At 39.5% G+C, this 15,675-nt stretch overlaps 1 protein-coding gene across 3 annotated transcripts in view; it reads left to right on the plus strand.

Annotated features, from left to right (window-relative positions):
* The window catches only part of TBC1D23 (TBC1 domain family member 23), a 1,834,851-nt gene that overhangs the window by 221,317 nt on the left and 1,597,859 nt on the right, over positions 1–15,675 (plus strand). The gene's annotated exons all lie outside the window — the stretch shown is intronic.

Here is a 15,675-nt window from a genome sequence, read left to right on the forward strand (position 1 = left end):
TTCTTTAGAGAAATGGATTTCAGAGGCAGAGGAGTTATTTTGGCACTGTATAGATCTTTGTTCAAACGACACTTTGATTACTGAATGCAGTCCTGTAGGCTATATGGTGATGAAGTTGTAACATAATTTGAAAGAGTTCTGAGGAAGGCAGTAAAGCCAGTGAGTGGGATGGAGGAAGAAGTTCTGAGGAAAATTAAAGCAACCTTGGCCCCGATCTTTCTCCCAAGCTTTTCATTTGTAATGATAGACTGTCACTTATATAATTTTCCATTTCTTCACTCTTCTACCACATTGTTGACGTACATGTTGGCAGCAAGGTGTTTTCTGTACTACTACACTACCTTCCTCTTTTCTTCTGCTCTGTGTTCTTTCTCCACAGCTCTCAATTTGTAGTGCCAACAGAATATTTGGATATCTTTTTATCTTTACTTTACCTAACCTGACCCCTTTTGTCACCCACCTCAGCTTTATTTCCACCCTGGCCGCTGCTTGATGGAGCTCCATTACCTTCCTTCTCCTTCTTCTGTACAGATACTCTTGTTTTGGTGTGTGTATAGTCTTTGTGCAACTTGCTTCCAGTGAGGATCATTCTTTTCTTATTCTTAACTTGTTTGATTTCTACAATCAAATCTATCTTTTGTAAATGTGTTTCTCCCATTTTCTACTGTCTCACGTTTACTCTGATGCTGTTGGGAATGTTGACTTTGCACTTTTTCTTTACCCCACTTCTTATTCTCAATCACTACTCAATCTATATGTGTATGTGTGAATACATGTATATCTACACATGTACACATACACGTGTGTGTGTGTGTGTGTGTGTGTGTGTGTGTGTGTGTGTGTGTGTGTGTGTGTGTGTGTGTGTGTGTGTGTATATATATATATATATATATATATATATATATATATATATATATATATATTGTGTGTGTCTATATATATATATATATATATATATATATATATATATATATATATATATATATATATATATGTGTGTGTGTGTGTGTATATATATAAATTTCTGTGCCCCTAATTGCAGTCAGTCATCCCTATTAGCAAAATCTCCTGTCTCCATTCCCATGTTGGCTTAGTTTTTGGTACACTTTTTGCTACTTTTATGAATATAATAGTCTGTATGACTGTTGAGGGTCTGTGTCCAAAATCCCATTTTTTCTGTATTTCTTGAATTACCCCTTTGCTTCATCGTCGTCCTTTTCCACTTTGAATTGTAGCTTTCTGCTTGTGTTTTGTAAGAGCCTTAACTGTGTAGCTGTAAAATATCCTTCAAATCAAGTAATCTTAAACCTTGATGTTCTTCGTGTTTCACTGTTGCAGTCATAACTGTAGGGTGTTCCTGCCGGCAGGCAGCCCGAGGTCGGCCAGAATCCCAAAGTCTGGGTCCGGCGTCGGCTGTATAGGCTAGTACCCTGACGTCAGTACGCTCTGGTACATAGCCCTCAGCCGACGCCATCTTCTCCAGTCTTTCTTGCCGTGCGGTGGGAAGCAGCTCGCAAGTCGTTGGTTGGCGATTATCGAACAGCGTATTTGGTTGTTGTCGGTCCGAAGTTCTTACTTCTCTTCTCAAAGCTAAGTACCCCGTTGGGGAATCTTTTTCTTGTTCCTCCGATGTCAGAAAAAGTTAATAATTGTATAGCGTGTGGGAAACAAATACCTCATAAAGATTTCCACTCTTACTGTCTACCTTGCTTAGGCCCTGACCACGACGTTTCTTGTTGTCGGTTCTGTGCCAGGTTCAACTCTCGTACTATCAAGCGCAGGTATGATTGGGCTTTAAATTATTTTGGCAGACGCTTCAATTATAGAATGTCGTCGGACACTACCGGAGTCCAAAAGAAGCACAAAGACAGGCCGCCGAGGTCCAAACAGGACTCGTTGCAGCTGGAGCCAACGTCCGGTTCGGCTGTCGTCAGTGAGGCGCTTTTGCAGCCCCTGTCGTCCGCCACTTCTGAACCGATGGCCGATACGGACTCCCATGGGGAGCCATCAAGGCCCAGTATTTTAACTGCTGCAGGACCTTCGGACGTCGCTCCTTCAGATGAGTCCGGAACCGCTGTGCAGGTACCGGCTTCTGAGGGGGTTTTCAGGCCTACTCACATTACTATTTCAAAGGCAAAGGCAAAGACAAAGACTCCTGTTAAGTCTAAAGTTCCAGCTCAAGCTGCTTCTGAATCCACTCCCAAGACACAAAAGCAATTATTGAGGATGGCTGAAGATTTGCTTACAATGATTAGGGGTTCTCACCCCCCTCCTGAGAAAAGGCCTCGACAGGATGTTACTCTGGATTCCTCTGACCAGGCTTCTGTATCTTCTGTTTCTTCCTCAGATCAGGACTATTCCTTTCCCCCTTATGAGGATTTGGATGCTGAGGACTCTTTACCCTCGGCCTCTCCGCCTGAGGATTTTTCTTTTGGGGAAACCCTGCATGAGATGAGGGAACATTTTCATTGGGAAGGGCAGGAATATTCTGCTTCCAAGAAGAGGCTTAGAGAATTTCTTCTTCTTCCTCAGCATAGGCCTTTAGCTATCCCTCCTGTTTTGGACATTGTAGATGATGCTTTTTCTGAGGCTAATTTGAATCCTGATTCCATGCCTCCTGCTCCTTCTAAGCCTGATAGATTTTATAGGGTTCCTGATTCTCATTTATTTTTGTTTAAAAACCCTTCTGCGGATCCTGAAACTATTTCTCAGGGCTCTAAGGCTGCTAAGGTTGCTACTTCTAAAAATCCTATTCCCTCTGAAAAGGATTCTCGTGCTTTAGACAGGTGGGGAAAAAAGGTATATACTTATGCTACCCTGTCTGTAAGGGCTTTAAATTGCCAGTTTCATATGTTTAAATATCAGCAATTTCTTTTGTCTGTTTTAAAGCAAAAGCTTGCTTCCCTTCCTGCTTGTGCAGAGGATAAGGAACTTCAGGATGTTTTGCATGCTACTGAACAGGTTAACAAGCATAGCTTACATTGTGGTTTTGATGCTTTGGATGCTTCTTGCAGGGCTGCTGCCTCTGGTACTGTTATTAGGAGACATGCCTGGCTTCGTGAACAAAGTTTGCCTGAACAGGTTAAGGCTAAGTTATTAGATGCCCCTGTTCAACAAGATGTACTTTTTGGATCTAAGGCTGAGGAAGTTATTAAAAAGATGGAGGAAAAGGCAAAGTCTATGCAGACTGTAAAAGATTTCTTGCAAGTTCAGCCTCCAAGATTTTCCAGGAATTGGCCCTCTAAAAATTGGTCCTTTCCCACGTCCGACAGGCCTCAAAGGGGAAGATATAGGCGCTCCAGAGGTCGTGGTCAAGGCCAGGCCTCTTGCAGATCAAGACAATGGACTGCTTCTTCACCTAGAAGGGGAGAAGACAGATCCCAATCTCAAAGAAAGCAAACTCTGTCTCTCTCGGTTGGGCTTCAGGACCCCTTCACCTGGACGCCCCTCTCGGAGGAAAACTGTCTCTCTTTTACAGAAATTGGACTCATATTACCCAGGACAGATGGGTATTGGACGTGATTTTAAAAGGTTACAAATTCCACTTTCACACTTTGCCAAGGACTCACGGTTGGCCAGATCTGCCAAAACTTCAATGGTCAGAGGCCTTAACTCAAGTGGATGCTCTTCTGGCCATGAGAGCCATAGAGCCTGTTCCACTCTCGGAAATGGGAAAAGGGTTTTATTCAAGACTGTTTCTGGTTCCCAGAAAACAAAACTCTTGGAGACCCATTCTGGACCTTTCTGTGTTAAACACCTTTTTGGAAATTCCAAAGTTCAAGATGCTTACTCTGCAACAGCTAATTCCAATGCTCTCTCAGGTCGCCTGGATGGTGACATTGGACTTAAAGGAAGCCTACTTACATATTCCCATCAGACAAGAACGCAGGAAATTCCTCAGGTTCAAGGCAGGTTCGAGGCACTTTCAATTCTCTGTTCTGCCCTTTGGTTTATCTACTGCGCCCAGAGTCTTCACCAAGTGCCTGGCACCAGTAGTGGCTTACTGCAGACTTCAGAGGATCCAGATTTACCCCTATTTGGACGATTGCCTTATTCAGGCAGACAGCAAAGATCTTCTGCTTCAACATCTGGACTTTGTTCAACGTCTTCTCCTCCTACTGGGATTCTCAGTGAACATAAAAAAGTCACATTTGATCCCTTCTCAACAAATGGTATTCTTGGGAGCCCTCTTAAATACAACCTTACAAAGGGCCTTCCTCACTCCAGAAAAACAAATTCAGCTGGCTTCTATTTTCAACACCTTGGCAACTCTATCTCAGCTCACTGCAAGGAAATTCCTGCAGGCTCTGGGCTACATGGCTTCCTGCATTCTGTTGATTCCAAACGCAAGGCTTCACATGAGAAAGCTTCAATGGTATCTGAAAAGTGTATGGTCACAGCATTACCATGATCTGGATATTCGGATTCCTCTGATCCCCTGCCTTCAGAAGGAGTTCCTCTGGTGGTCCAGGGCATGCACTTCAAACGAAGGAAAACCTTTTCGTCTTCCTCAACCTACTCAAATCCTAACCACGGACGCCTCGGATTATGCTTGGGGAGCACACTTTCTAGACAATTGCCAGCAGGGAACCTGGACAAAGGACCATCTTCACTGGCACATCAATCTGAAGGAAATGTTGGCAGTTCAAAAGCCTTCTAGCCTTCAAGAATCTTCTACAACCAGGCCCTCTGCTAATTCGACAGACAACACCGCGGTCATGTGGTACATCAACAAGCAGGGGTTCCCATTCATACCCCTTTGCAGACTAGCTATGGGTTTATGGGACACAGCTCTAAATTTGAATCTACATCTCCAGGCTCAATTCATTCCAGGGAAACAGAATCTCTTAGCAGACAGCCTGAGCAGAAACATTTCAGATCTTCACGAATGGATGCTAGACACCAGCTTGTTCAACAGGATTACTGCAGTTTGGGGATGTCCCCAGATAGATCTGTTTGCATCCCATCTCAATCATCAGCTGCCTCTCTTTTGCACCAGGTCCTTCCACAAAGCAGCTTGGAGAGTGGATGCCCTGTCCTTCAGCTGGAGAAGCCTTTCAGCTTATGCCTTCCCTCCTCTTCCTCTACTACCTCGGGTATTACTGAAAATAAAACAGGACAAGCCCAAGTTCCTCATCTTGATTGCTCCAAATTGGCCTCGACAGTTTTGGTATCCAACTTTAAAGCTCCTGTCCTCGAGGCCTCCTTGGATTCTCCCACTGAACCCTTCGCTTCTGTCCCAGCATCAGGGTCAGTTACTACATTCCAATCTCAAGACCCTTTGCCTGGCAGCTTGGCTCTTCAAAGGAATTTGATTCCTTCTAGTCTTCCCAAACAAGTTTTGGATGTTCTTTTGGAAGCTAGACGGCCTAGCACTAGGAAATCCTATGCCTCTAAATGGAAGAGGTTTTCTATTTGGATGCAGGACCGGGGTTCTGATCCTCAGGTACCTGATCTCTCTTCTATTTTGCTTTACCTTTCGGAACTTTTATCTAAAGGACTTTCCTTTTCTTCCATTAAGATTCATGCTTCTGCTATCTCTGCGCATTTCAGTTCTGATCCTCCTGTGTTTTCTCATCCTTTGGTGAAGCAGTTCTTGAGAGGGGCTAAAATTTTACGGCCTCCAAGGACCCCTCCTGTCCCTGCCTGGGATCTTAATTATGTTTTAGAAAAACTTACTTTGCCTCCTTTTGAGCCTGCTGCATCTTCAGATATTAAGTTTCTATCCTGGAAGACTGTTCTTTTGTTAGCATTGACCTCTGCCAGAAGGGTCTCAGAGTTGCAAGCTCTCATGGCTGTGGAACCATATCTTATTTTCCATCAGGACAGAGTATTCTTGAGGACCAATCCTACTTTCATGCCTAAAGTGATTTCGAAAGTGGCTTTAAATCAGACAATTCACCTTCCTACTTTCTTTCCAAATCCTCAAAACAAAGGGGAAAGGATTTTGCATTCATTAGATGTGCACAGACAGTTATGATTTTACCTGGACAAGACTAAAGATTTCAGAAAGTCTAACCAATTGTTTGTTTCCTTTGCCTCCAGTTCTCTTGGAAAACCTATTTCTAAACAAACTATTTCCAAATGGATTGCTTATGGAATCAGATTTTGTTACACTCATCATGGGAAACAGTTTCCAGGTACCATTAGAAGTCACTCTACTAGAGCAGCTGCCACTTCTACAGCTTTCCTCAGAGGAGTCCCTACCAAGGATATCTTGGAAGCTGCCACTTGGAGTTCTGTGCATACTTTTTCCAAGCACTACAATCTCCCCTTGTTTTCTAAGTCCAGGGCAGGCTTTGCCTCTGCTGTCTTGCAGGGTATTCTTGCCTCCCCTTCTTCTATCTAAAGCCTCCTCCCCTTTTACACTGCTTTGGGATTCCACCCTACAGTTATGACTGCAACAGTGAAACACGAAGAACATAGTACAGTTGTGTACACCTACCATAAATGTAGATGTTCGAGTGTCTTCACTGTTGCAGTCGGGGTTTCCCTCCCTCCTATCCCCTCTTTTCCTTTTTTGTGGTGTATAGGGCAAGAAAGGCTGGAGAAGATGGCGTCGGCTGAGGGCTATGTACCAGAGCGTACTGACGTCAGGGTACTAGCCTATACAGCCGACGCCGGACCCAGACTTTGGGATTCTGGCCGACCTCGGGCTGCCTGCCGGCAGGAACACCCTACAGTTATGACTGCAACAGTGAAGACACTCGAACATCTACATTTATGGTAGGTGTACACAACTGTACTTTCTGTTGGGAGAATCAACTTCTTTTGGGAAGATCAACTTATCCCATTTGCCGTTTGGCCCTCTCCCCCCTCCCATATAAAATACTTCGACTCTTTATTACTGCCCACAACTTTTCTACTGGTGATAAAAATATGCCTGACCTGTGTATAAAACTAAAGGTATTAAAAACGTTTTTACTGCTTTTAATTTGTTGTTTATATCCATTGGCAAGACCTTCAAGTTTCCCTGTTTTTGTACTATCTTTTGTTTAGTGTCCGCCCACATATCTTTAGCTGCCATAACCAAGTCCTTTTTAATTCACACACCTAAATACTTCATTTTATCATGCCCCATAAGTATGGGTATTGTTGGATCAGTTTATGTATACAGCCTTTGTTTTAATTTCATTAATTTTATATCCCAAACAAAAACAGAACTATCTCAGAATATTCCATCAGGTACAAAATATAATCTGTAAATAAAGCTAACTTTCCTTGAACACTATGTCAATTATATCTTTGAATTTCTGAGTTCTTTGTTTTTCTTTGCCAGTGGTTCTAATTATAATGCAAATAACAACGGGGAGAAAAGGACAACTCTGCCTGTTTTTTCTTTTCAGACACAACTTATCAGAGAGGTACCCTCCAACTTGGATTTTCGCCTCGAATCCCTCCTATAGCCTTCTAATTAACCTTATTGTATCAGGAAATGCAAATGCTACCATTGCCCTTCTCGTAAAATCCCAGCTCATACTGTTAAATGCTTTCTCTGCATCAAGACCCACCAATAACAGTGGAATTTCTCTACGTTCTGTTTCCCTCTGGATCATCATAATTTTATTAATTTTGTCAAATGTTTGCCTCCCTTCTGCAAAACCACATTGGTCCATATCTATTAATTTTGGCATCACATTTGCCATTGTAGACAGAGACACTTTATAATTGTGGTTTAAAATTGAAATGGGCCTATATGAAGTTGGATCAGATGGGTTTTTACCATCTTTAGGTATTACAGCCACCGCATCTTTTTTTCCAGTATGTTTGCTCCCATTCCTTTTAAAATACTGTTAAACAAAACCTTCCAGATCTTTTATCACTTTCTTTCCTGCTTATTTCCACCAGAGTGTTGTCTGTTCCTTGAGACTTTCTTGAAGATTGGTTATAAATCACCATTTGTATCTCATCTGTTCTTGTCTTAACTGTTAGTTGTTGAGCCTCATCTTCCTCTAACCTTGGCATATTTAAATCTTCCATAAATACTTCAATTTGTGCTTTTTCTTGATTTCTCCACCTCTCTGCTTAATACAAATTTACCTAAAATTTCCAAAATATATCTAATTCCTCTTTAGTATCTCTGGTTATTTTTATTGTTATGGGCTTCCTAATTTTGGCAACAATCTTTTCTACTTTCTGTTGCCTAAGTTTTTGTGCCAAAAGTTTTTGTGATCTGAAGTTATTAAAAAAAAAAAAAAAAACACTTGCTTAGCAGTCTTTCTAAATTCATGCCTATTATCTAGGTACTGCCTTATTTTCTCTTTAGTACTCTGCTGTGGAATTATTGCAGGCTATGTACAAATGTACAAGAACCCAATGACTCAAGTACGAACAGTGTTCAGTCTCATAATGGGGTTCCCAGTAGGAGTGGGTGTGCACCATGGTTCATACTGGTGATGGACTATATTAGTAAACAGGTTGGAGGGGACAGATCAACAAAGTTGCTGTATGCAGAAGATGTGGCATCATAGGCAGACTCTGAGCAAGAACTTCAGCAAAGGATAGGAGAATAACAAAATGCACAACTGAAGGCACGTGGGATGAAATTAAGCAAGGATAAAACAGTGTTAATGGTAACAAATTGGGGAAATCAGAAGAAGCTGATAATTGAGATAGAAGCGAAGATAGTGGAACAGGTGAACTGCTTCAAGTATCTTGGTGGGTGCTTTAGCTTGTCAGGTGTAGTGAATGACAGAAGAATGCCAAAAAAGCTGAAAAGTAAGTTTGTATAGGACAGTTGTGCGACCTGTACTACTGTATGGTACAGAAACCTGGGCAGTAAAGAGAGAGCAGATGAGGAAGTTAGAGATGAAGGAAATGAAGTCCTTGAGAAGGGTGGTAGGATGCACACTGTGATGAAATGAGAGCATAACCACAGAAGGCAAGTAGTTCCAGTGGCAGAAAAGATGAAATAGAACAGATTTACTGTGGTTCGGACACATGTGCAGAAAAGCATTAGACAATATGTTGGAAGAAGATTTGGGACAGACAGAAAGAAGAAAAGAGGAAATGAGGATGTCCATCAAAGAGGTGGATGGATTGTGTGTGAGAGAAGATTTGCGACAGTCAGGCATGAGTGTTGAAGACAGGAGTGTGCATGGAATCGAGAGAGATGGCAACAGTTCACACAATACCCCGACCCCATGTAGAAAATGGGAAAGTGGGGCTGATGATGATGATGACTGTGCTGTTGTGCCTCTTCTTGTGTAAAATTCCACGTATTTTGGAATACTTTAACCTTTGTCAGACCATTTAAATAATTCTTAATACTTCTTACTTTCTTTTATTCCTACCTTATTTTTAAATTCCACTATCATTTTATCTCACTCACTAGCTATAACTTCCTTGAGTACTTTCTGTCTTCCCTAAAAACTCCTGGATAATTTCCACTACTCATTCTTTAAATTCCTCTCTAACAGGAATGTGGGGAAGCGCCATTGTCTCAACTTTACTTCATTACCCTCCATTTTTATCTTAGTAATTATTGGTGTATTATTTGAAATAGTTATTAGTTGTGTATCAATCCGCGGTGGTGGTGCTGCGGTAGCGTTGTCGCCTCACAGTAAGACGCTGTCCGGTTCTCCTCTCAGAGCGTTTTCTGTGTGGAGACATACGTGAATGGGCGTTCCTTCGTTGAAGGTTGTGCATCAGGGCTGGCAACTCGGGACGTAAAAATCAACTGCCAGTCATTAGCGGACCGGAGTTCCGCTGTGGCGACCCCTAACCAGGAAAAGCCGAAAGTCACACCACCACCATTAGTTGTGTATCAAAGTTTTCAATGAAGTGGACATGTTCTTATGAAATGTAATTTCTGTCTAGTCTAGCCGAGTTATTATACTTTGGGGAATAATATGTAAATTCTGTCAGAGTTCCTGTGACTAAATTCACATCTTTAATATCAAATATGTTCATTAATTTATTCAGAACTCTATCATCTATTGTTGTATTTTCCCTTCTGAGTCCCCCAGATACAGTTTCACCTTTGCAAATCAAATTCCGGTCTTCAGCTAAAAGTAGTATTCCATGCCGAAAGCTAATTATTTCTCTACAAAATTCTTTAAGCTCCAAAAATAACAGTTTTAGGTGAAATATAAATACATGTTGACATAATCCTTCTCCCTTGTTAGTAGCTCCTTACTACTAGAAATCAGTCATTGTTATCTTTTTTCCCCTCTTCTATCAGTATTGGAGTTCCACTAGCAATTAGTTTAAGTATTCCGCCTTTTCCTTTGTCCTTGGTATTCTGCTGAATATCCATCCTGAAATCCTTTCTTTATCAAATGCACATGCTTCATTACTTTCAAAATGTGTCTGCTGTGGCATTGCTGTTTGGTCTCATAGATAAAAGTAAAGCATAGTGCATTCACATTCCAAAATAATACAGATAGTGTAGTCATTATGTTAAAAACTTGTTATTACCATATATTATACATAACAGCTTTTTAAATGTCTGTTTCCTGTTTTTGTGTTGCCTGTACCCACTAATGTTTGGCAGTTGATCTTTTTATACCTTTGTTTCTTGTTATCCCCATTTGAACCTATGTTACATTTTACAATATTTTTGTTTTAATGAAAAACCCTCAAAAAATACTTACACCCTACTTAACCCCATCATCCCCTCGTCTTATAATCCTCAACTTCTCTCACAGCAACCTTCTCTGCCACCCTTACAAATCCCACAATAGACAGCTTTCTTACAACCTACAGTACTGCAGACGTGTTGTGATCTTTAACTGTGAATGATCTCCTGCTCCTAGTGAACTTTCTTATTTTATATGTTAACTTGTTTTTATCAACCTCTTCCTACTCCAGTTTGTAACATTTGAACTGTAATATGCTTTCAGACTGTAACTTTCTTGCATATTTTTTCTTTGACTGTTGTTGTTATATTATTACTCTGTATGTTAACATTTTTGTTAAATCTAATTCATTTGAAAACTATTTGTGTAATGTAATTCTTGAAGGTTATCTCCTTGGGCCTCTGCTGAAAAATGGCTGCTGCCCAGTTGGACTGACCTGGTTAACAAATGTCAAATAAATAAATAATAGTAGTAAATAAAAATAAATAAAACATGCCCCTGAACAGTCCCATAACCAATTAACTTAAAACACAAAAAACAAAGTACTACTTCAGATAATGAAGTTTAACGCTCCATATAGGAACACTTGTTTCAAGTCAACAGCTGCACCCACAGGCATTACCTAACCTAAAATTATATTATCCATGCTAAGGCGCATGTTATACCCTGTGCCGCAATATACACTAATTGCTGTATGTTTTTGTCTTACCTTTACTATCCTCCCAAATGTGAAAAACAGCTTATATGCATTTAGAAAACCTTAATTTTTAGGCTTAAAAAGTGCACTGGCTGTCTTTAAATACAATTAAATTGTACACTGTTTATTGTTCTGGTAAATGCATTGAAGTAGTAAGGTACCAGGAAAGCTGCTAGCTCTTATTTGCTTCCAGTAATTTCAGATTTCTTTTTCATGAAGCTGCTTGCCCTTGTATCTTTTAGTTTTACATTTCTCTCTGTAAACAATGCCCAGACTTGTTAAGATTTATTGCCTTCCTCTGTAGACAGCTTGTCTTCATGGAAACATAACAGAATATACAGCTGCAGACTTATCAACTCACACTGAACGTTTATTTGCTAAAGAAAAATGTTCATTACATTCACAATGTTCTGTTATTTTTAAATCCCACTTATTTACTTAAAAAAAATATTAGATTAAACCAAGGATATTGGTCCAGACATTCACCTGTGCAAAAGTAAGGGTAAACATTTTAGCTCTAAGTATATTATAATCTGTGCACTTTTACACAACATCCCCTACCCCAGCAGCCTAAGATTACAGCATAATAACTTAAACATGCTTTTCTCCAATCCTTCCTCTCTTTTTACATTATTTAGTTTTACATTATTTAGTTTTAAGAAATGTAGCTATTACAAAGTACTTATTTACCTTAGTATCTTTATTATATTCAGCAATCGCTAAAATGCGTTACTGTATAACATGCAGTTTATATTTTGAAATGTTTTATACAAAAACTGTTTAGAATAAACATTTTTTAGTTGCAGTTACTTCTTGTCGTCCTAAACATTAATGACATGGTGGGGTATATATTTTTCAGTCCTTTCACACATTTAACATAGTCAAGAAAAGCCCAGTCTTTTTCTTGTAAAACTATATTTCACAAATGTGATTGATGCTCTTAATCTCACATTTGTTTACCAGTTTCTGTGTTGCTGATCTTCTTCTTGTTCATCTCTATCTCTCAACCCCATACTCTGGTTCAAGTCCAAGGTACTCCTGATTCTTCTAGTTGAGTCCTGTGTTTTTTTTTTCTCTCTCTCAAGCGTTTTCATTTGGAATACTGGAAAAGGTTTCATGTCTCTGTGGGAGCTTTATTATTTTAAGAATGCGGAGCAGTGTTCCTTTCTGTTTGTTGACTCACTTTTTGTTGGACAGACTTTTGAATTTTCCCCTTAGCCTGTTCTGTATCAAAAATGGCTTTGATCTTCCAGGAAAAAACCCTTTGAAGACAGCTGGATACAGCAGCTTGAATCTCGCACCTGCCTCTTGACATTCCCTGATTGCTGGGATAAATTTGTTTCTCTTCTGCCTAGTGTACAGTGAATAATCATTTTCCACAAACCGTCTCCAATTTTAATACTTTACCCTTCTGCCACAGTTTTGTCAGGATCAACTCTTTCTGCTGGTATGATTGCATTTTTTCTAATAAGGGTCTTTGCTGCTTTGTCATGGCTAAGTTTAGAACATTATGATGATGTGCCTGTCGAATTAACAAATCCTGCTAGGGAGTACCAGTCCAATTGCTTATATGTGCTTTCATAAAATTAGTGCAGTCTTTTCCTTTGAGTTTCACTGATACAGCATTTTTTTTAAACAACTGCTCCTGAGCCATCTCTTACTCTACCAGCCTTCTCTTCATTTCATCCTCTGATTTTTCCCAGTTTTATCAGTTCATTTGAAAAGCTGTTTAAAGCTTCTTCCATTTTTTGATATTTGAGGTTATATAGTCCTTCAATGTTTCATTTAATTTAATCTGCTCTGAGCACATTTAATTTATTTTCCTTCTAAATTACTGAATGTCATCTATTGTACTAAAGCTGGAGCTTGAACTGCTTTTTGATGAACAGCTGTAGATTCTTCCCAGTCATTTTCTCTTCACTTTTTCTAGTTGATTGTCTTTCATGCTCTCTAGTTCTCTTCTTTGCTGGCATTCAGGCAGTGTACTTAATAGCCAGTAACTGATTTGGTTAAAGTTGGCAGAATTACTAACTCTCATCTCTCATTTTCTTTTTTTTTTTTTTTTTTATTCTCACGTCAAGAGAGCTGAAATTAAGCTTTTGATCAGTGTGCAGCCATCTTGGAATTCTGGGTGATTCTGTCTTGATACCTTTTAGGCACTTGTTCCATGAGGATATGGAGCAAGAAAGCCTGCAACTAGAAAATATTATGCTTACATGTGAAAGAGGTTTTCTAGGTGTTACCTAACTGATAACAGAGGGCCCCGTATGGCGTCTTTTGCACTGGCTTTGAAATATTTGTGTGAGTTCCTCCATGGTGGCTTATCTTATGCATCTGTCAAGGTACATCTTGAGACCATCTCAGCTTGTCTGCCCATGGATCTACCTTTTTTGTGCTGTAACAGTTTTTTGAAAGAAGTGTTGTACCCGAGACCTCTTTGAAAGTAAATTTCTCTTCCTTGGGATCTACCTTTGTTTTAGAAAAATTTACATGGTCTCCTTTTGAACCTGTTTTTGAGGCTTATTTAAAGATTGCCACTTGGAAACCTGTTTTGCGTATTGCTCTGACATCTGCAAGGCAAGTCTCTGAGCTGCATACTGTGGTGGTAGGCTAACCTTATCTGATATTCCACAAGTACATGGTTGTTTTGCATATTAATCCCTCTTTCATGCCAGAGCTTATCTAAACAGTCCTGTCTTGTTTTGTGATTTATTGATCTTTACAGTTAAAAAGAGATGTGACTGTGAGCGATAGTGTGCAGAAGCTACTTCTTATAAAGAAATTCCAGCTTTTGTGTGACTTTGACAACCTGTACAGTCAGAGCAACAACTTTACTGTATGTAATTTAATATTTAGTGTATTATTTGTGTAACTTTTCTCTTAATTTGATTTACGTTCTGTTTGGATCATGTGGTACTGTTTTTGAGTATTTTTTTTCTTTTAGAGTTTATTCATTTGCAGCCGAATGTGGATTCCTCAGGTGAGTGTGCCATTAATGATTTGCTATAGCACAAATATCTTGTACAGTGTAGTAAGTGATATGTATATTTAAATGTAACACCTGCTAACACTGGGGATATCTGTTCCTCATATCAAAAGTTAGATGATCTGCTTGTTATTATTAGCAGTAAATCTAGACTTAATGATTATGATTGCACTTCTACAATTCGCACGGCTTGGAGAACTCTTGTTACATATATTAATGACTGGACTGATGAGATAAATAATTGTAGGCAAAGAGCAAATAGAACACATTTGAGAAGGACGTGTCTATTGTCTATATAGATCACTCAACATGTGAAACAAGATAGTGCCACTGACAGCTCTGGAATTCTGGATACAAGTATTCAGCAGTCTGAGGATTCAAAGCATATAGAAGGAAATAAAAGAAAGTAAGGAAGAAGTTCGTAACAAATAACAAGGAAGAAAAATAAATTGTAAATGTCTGTAAAGTAAAGATAATACGTATCGAAAAGGACACTGTGTTGTTATGTAACACACAGATTACTGGGAACGATAACATTTTTCTGTCAGAAAATCTTCAGTCTACAGAAAAAGGCATTACTTTTCCAAAAGAGAAAGAAAAATGAGGGAAGGGGCAGGTGAAAAGGAAGAAATCAAAATTGAACATGGAGGGATTGAAGAACATTACTGTAAGAAAAAACAGGAGAAAGACTGACATCGACAACAAGCTGTGGATGTACAAAGCCAGCTGGATGAGAATTGTATGCTTGCAAATGTTATAAACCTTGAAAACATTGGGATTAATAAGATTAGTGGTGATGAAGATCATTCCTTGGTAACAGTTTGATAGAACAGATATTAATAAATTAGAATTTGAAGATTCTTCAGATCTGGTCAGAAAAGATATTCTTGTAATTGCAGAGTCAGTTAATAGAAGACCTGATACTTACATTTGCATAGAAGATAATGAACATCGAATAGTGTTATGCTTGCCAGGAGCAAAAATAGAGGATGTGAGGCAGGCCTTGGAACACCTTAATGTAGCAGAGTATGGATGTGTTTTTATTTATGTTGGTACAAATGATCCGGAAGGGCTGACTGTTAGTAGGGAACTTTCAGCCCTCTTAGATAGCATAACTTGTACAGGTGTTAGGATTTATTTTCACGAATCACATACAGAAAGGACAGTCATATCACCTTGAATAAATAGATTTTTTGGGTAAATACGTACATGAAAAAAATGTCCTGTTTTAAAAAATGAAAATGTGTAGAGCAACCAAACCTACTTTTCAGTATATGTTGTAGATTAGTGTGTGTGATGTGACTTTAAGAAGCCTTTCAAAGTGAGGTCACTTGCATATGAATAGATAGCATGTGCAAGCAGCAGTGCCATTTTGTGTGAACAGCCAGAGTGTTTATCTGTGACTGCCATAG

This window comes from Protopterus annectens, chromosome 5.part0 (genome assembly GCF_019279795.1).
Source record: "Protopterus annectens isolate FY-2018-M chromosome 5.part0, PAN1.0, whole genome shotgun sequence".
Lineage (NCBI taxonomy): Eukaryota > Metazoa > Chordata > Ceratodontiformes > Protopteridae > Protopterus > Protopterus annectens.